The following is a 5852-nucleotide window of genomic DNA, read 5'->3' as shown; positions in this document are numbered from 1 at the left end:
GCCCCAGATCTGCTATTGATGGTCACGTTTAGACCACCAATAGCAGGGATAGGGGAGGTGGCACCCGTGCCACCTCACTCCTATCGCTTTAGGGGGATCGTGGGTGTGTTAGACACCCGCGATCCCCCTTCTATTCCGGGTCACCGGGTCAGCATAGACCCGTAATGATCCGGAATCGTCGCAAATCGCCGATTTAAGCCGATTGCCGACATGGGGGGGGTCTAATGACCCCCCTGGGCATTTGCACGGGATGTGCGCGGCGGGGACCAAAATTCCCACAGGCGTATGCATACCCCCTTCATCCCCAACAGGTTAATACACTGTAGGTCTGAATCCGTAGTGACTGACAGGGTTGCTTGGACTGCGGTGACTGGCAAAGTGGATGACACTGGGGCGGGGACAGGTGACGGTGGTGGTATAGGTTTGGCTACCGCCCCTAGTGGCTCTTGGACGGATGTAAGGGGTGTACAAACTTCCTCTAACTCACTCCCGGACTCAATCACTTATATAGCCAGTCTTTTGAAAGCAGGGAATGATATGTTGGGGTTTTGGACCGCTAACATTCTCAGTTGGGCTTTGTCCCACTTATTAGGAGCCCCATCAATAAATCTGTCCATTAACACCTTGTTGCCCTGCTCGGGAGTTATACTATCTAATTTTTGGACAGTCTCTAGGGCATTCTGCAAGGCTACTGCATACGCTCTCAAGGTCTCACCTGGCTTCTGTTGCCTTTCATACAGCTGGACACATACCTCTGATGGAGAGTGGGACTCAAATACCTGGTACAAGCCTTCAAAGATCTGCTCTACAGTCGCCTTCCTGGAGGCGGGCCAGGTGCAGACTTCTAACGCTGGCCCCTGGAGTTCACTGTGAGCATTTGCACCTGTTGATTAGGAGGGAAAGAAAAAAGACAAACTCTGGTTCCTCTATTTGAAATCCCTCAAGGTGAAGGTGTCTCCATTATAAGTAGGAGGGACAGAGTTCCCCATGAATATTGGTGCAGACACTGGAACACCAGGACTGTTGATGTTGACTGCAGAGCTAGCAAGATCCTCCTGGCTGCTGGGGCAGGTGATATCCTCGCTGCTGGAGAGCTGGGTTCTGACATCCTGTTGTCTTTTCTGAGTGTGCAGTCACTTTAAGAAGAATTGAGTGCGTTGTCACTTTAAGAAGAATTGGGTCCACTGTCACTTTGAGAAGAAGTGTGTGCGCTGTCACTTTGAGATGACTTGAGTGCACTGCCCCTTTAAGATGCTTGGTTAGGTGCTGCAGCGGCTAAGTCTTGGCGGACGGGAACACTCTGGGTGGTGCTCCCCCACTATGTGGCAGGTACCCAGTAACGCTGCTGGGCACTAGGGGGTTAAGGCAACTCTCCACCAGTACAGGAGACTTGCTAATGATGATCATTGGTGTATGCAGAGTCTGTGCTGCAGCGGGTGCTTGATTGGGGACAGCAGAGGCGGACGCAGCCGCCGGAACCTCCAATATGGCTGCGCCCAGGGAACTTCCTGTTTTGGTCTGGCAGGCAAAGTCTTCCCCTGTGCAACACAGGGCGGACATTTAGTTCCTCCGAGCTACACTGAAAAGGGTCACTGCTGAAGACTGACGGGGCGGAGCTGCGACCGCTCCCGCTCACGGGAAAAACCAGGTTAACCCTTTCCAGGGGCTGACTTTTTACACTCCACAGTGGCAAACAACAGTTTTTTCCTTCACCTCCCCCTCTATTTCACAAGCGCCGGTAGTAAACACTTTCCAATAACGACAGTCCTGTACACTTTTCTGGCGCAAATTCTGTTTCATCGGCATGCGATTTTTTTCAGACAGTCTCGGACACAGTTCAGATTAGGGGGGGAGGACTTGTGGCATATGGCGCACACCCGTATCCTGTTTGTGACACTAAAAGTTGTGGTGTTGGGGGTGCAAATGCAGGATGAATGCGGGGCAGGTGGTATTAACCCCTTCTGTTGTGACGCCAGGGCGTGTATTAGCCTTAACCACCCTAAGGTTATCCCGCTGATCCTAGGTTAGGGAGCAGCAATGAAGAGTCCAACGCCAAATTAAGGATAACGGTAGCTTTACTGAGGCAAGACAGATGATGCAGTCTGTACAGTTCAGCCAATATCCCAGTGAGGTGACCAGTGACACAGGGACCTCGCAGGCTTGCTGGGACTTGCCGTAGTTAGACTGACTTTACTGCAGGCCACGGTGACTACAGATGGACTTGACTTTATATAGGTGATGAACTGGACTTGACCACAGCAGAATCAATGTGCTAAGATAGTCTTCATTTTTGCAGCATGCTTTTTATGGCTTTTTTTTAGAAGATTGTAGATGCAGTAACACAAAGTTTAAAGGGGTACTTCACCAGAAGAAATCTGTGGGCCGGCAGCGATGGCATCCGGAACAGGGAAGCTTGGAGCTTGCGTGTTCCTGACATCACGCCATGCCCCCTCCATTGATATCTATGGAAGTGGGCATGATGGCTAGTATGTAGCCGTCATGCCTCCTTCCATAGATAGGAGATAAGATGTTTTCTGGTGGAGTACCACTTTTATGTGGTAGAAGGTAAGGTAGGGCAGAAGGTTAAGGAAAGTAAATGGAGGACATATATCAAGGTGGCAAAGATTGAAAACAAAACAGTTATTTAGTACAATTTATAGCCCTACATATATTACAGCTCAATGAAATTTGTCACCTGACTTTTCAACCTCTAAGGCTGGGTTCACACTACGATTTAACTATGCGGGAACCGAATGCGGCTGCGGGGAGCGAAAATCATGGTATGCCGCGGTTTTAGATCCAGTCAGAAAAAACTGGATACAGGACAAAAATGAGCCGACCGGAGTCACTGTTTGACTCCGTTCGGCTCATTGAAATGAACCAGATACGGGCTGGGTCTGGCTGGGATACGGGAGCACCCGGTTTTCGCTCCCCTCAGCCGTATATGGTTCTGTCAAGGTCCTGTAGCTTTCTCCGCCAGTGCATGAACTTTCACTGTGCGGGTGATCCTTGCAGAATGACTGGATGAGATAGATTTGTTCTGGGCCTTCCCTTACACTTTTACCACACTTGTGCTCAGATAACTCCTCCCCCACTACACTATATGGACAAGAATTTAGAGGTTCCCATTGGCAGGCAGAGTCACATGGGTTGCACTGCTCCTCTCTTTAAAGGGGTACTCCGCCCCTAGACATCTTATCCCCTATCCAAAGGATAGGGGATAAGATGTCTGATGGCGAGGATCCCGCCACTGGGCACCCCTGCGATCTCTCCAGGCTGCTGATGTACAGGGGTGCAGCAGGAGAGATCGCGGGGGTCCCCCGCACTCAGACATCTCATCCCCTATCCTTTGGATAGGGGATAAGATGTTTAGGGGCAGAGTACCCCTTTAAGGTACAATAACACATATAGATAACATAGATAGAAATAACATAACATGATATTTAGAGATGAGCATATCGAATCGGACGAATCCGAATTATTTACGAATTTAATGAAAAATTTGAGAGAGAGAGAGAGACACACACACCTAGTGGCAGCTTTAAACACAAATAGAACATAGAACATTTATTTTTATTTTTTTAAACAAAGTACATTCAAAATATTTTTTATTTACCATAAGGAGTGCAATAGAAAATTAGTTTTAATGAGTGTGCCCATTTAAGAGAGAGCGGTCACACTCATTTTTTTAAGGAAAGCTGCCATTGGGGTTTTTGAGCCTGAGCCAGAAAGGAATTCCAAAGGAATGGGAAATATAGAGAATGTACTTATACTTCTCCTTCCTGCTGAATTCACTATTCGCTGTGGCTCAAAAACTGCAGTGGCACTGGACCCTGCGTCTTCCTCTTTGGAGTACTGCTCTCATAGATGGTGGCCCCAACTGGGTGATGGTCTCTTTCTAAGAGCACAGGGAACCTAGCCTAACAGGAAAAGAGAATAGTCAGAGCCAGGTCAGTAGCCTAGAAGGAGCATAGTGGCAGAATCAGCAGACAGAGGATGATATTCAGTCCAAGGTCCAAAGCTAGGAGGTCACGCATTAGAAGAATCACCATACTGGGATTCACCAGGCCAGTAAGAGCAAAATCCAAGAAACAAAGCAGGTTGTCTGGTTAACAGCAGATCACCACACAACCTTAGGGACGCTGGTGAGATCTGGATAGAGTAATCATAGGCCCCTATGGCCAGCAGATGTCTAATTTAAATACCCCGGAACAAGAAAGTGTGGTAAGCCGGGGCTGACCATGATTGGTCCAACATTCTGCCTTTTGATAGACTAACTAGACCCGTAAAAGGTAGGTAACCATGGTAGTAGAGTGAAAACAACAGCACCACAACTGAGCACTACACTGACACGGAACACAAGTGCTAAGATGACTTAAAATCTCTTCATTTTTCCAGTGACACGATCGTCCGTCACAGTGACACGGTAAGTGTTAAAACGAGAAACAAGACGGGGCCCTCTCTAGCTCAGGGAATTCACCTGTTCCCTTAAGCCTGGCAAATCTGACTAACAATATTCAAATTTTTGTCTATGATTTTGAGTCATTTTGTTCTCTTTTTATGACATCTTCCAGCCGTGACTCTTCTCTACAACTTTTATTCTTGAAGGGGTACTCCAGTGGAAATATTATTTTTTTTTTTAAATCAACTGGTGCCAAAAAGTTAAACAGACTTGTACATTACTTCGAATAAAAAAATCTTTACCCTTCCAGTACTTTTAAGCAGCTGTATGCTACAGAGAAAATTATTTTCTTTTTAAATTTCTTTTTTTGTCTTGGCTTAAAGTTATCAGGTACATGTACGTGATGATTTGGGAAGTCATCCCTAATCATCACGTACATGTACCTGATATTGCGTAAAGGGGTAAATGACCAAAGAGAAACCATTTTGCATATAAAAAAAATAATATAGCCCCTTGTATTGCTTGTCAGTGTCTGCAAGCTGTCTGGATCTCACAGGAAATCTGTTTTTTTCTTTTAACAGTCTTTCCTGTTCCTGTGTCCACCACTTTTTTTAAACTCTTAAATAAGAAAAATAAAAACATAAAAACGTAAATGCTAAATGTAAAGCCCACATTTTTTATGACGGTTTGTCTCTCCCATAGGCTTCTTTGGGAGTAAAATTACATCAACAAGAAAAAACATACAAAAAGATATCAAATGGCACGAATGTTCCTAGAGGTAAAGCTGGAAGCATGGTTCCTAATTTTAAGGTTAAAGGGAAATTTTGGTACTTAAAGGGGTACTCTACTGCTGAGCGTTTGGAACAAAATGTTCCAAACGCAGAGAGCCAGTGCCGGGGCTCGTGACATCACGGCCGCCACACCCTCTCCCATAGACTTGCATTGAAGGGGTGGGACATGAGGTCATGAGGGGATGGGGCCATGACGTCATGAGCCCCAGTGCCGACTCTAAGCATTCGGAACATTTTGTTCTGAACGCTCAGCAGCAGAGTACCCCTTTAAGTACAGGAGTTTAACTTTAATGTGGCTGATACCACTGGCTGTCACCAGATTCCTGAGGAAGCAGTTGGTCATAAAAGGATCTGCAGGCAGATTTGGTAGCAGTAGGTACTGAATGTCTTCATGGGATAAAACACACAATCAGGTTCCAGTAGTAAGTAATGGAAGAATTTAATTGCATTATTGTAACAATATATTGAATTATAGGTACTAACTGCAACACTACCTGGTCATGCGTTTTCAAAGACGGACACCTCTACTGATCAAGAAGCACAATAAAAATCTCCAATATGCTCAAACCCATGTAAATAATTCACATCTTTTTGGGGATTCTGTTCTTTGGAGGAATTAAACAAAACTGGCCTGTGGCCTGGGAAAGGAAGAATGAAGC

This window comes from Hyla sarda, chromosome 7 (assembly GCF_029499605.1).
Source record: "Hyla sarda isolate aHylSar1 chromosome 7, aHylSar1.hap1, whole genome shotgun sequence".
NCBI lineage: Eukaryota > Metazoa > Chordata > Amphibia > Anura > Hylidae > Hyla > Hyla sarda.
Note: the sequence above shows the minus strand (reverse complement) of the source record.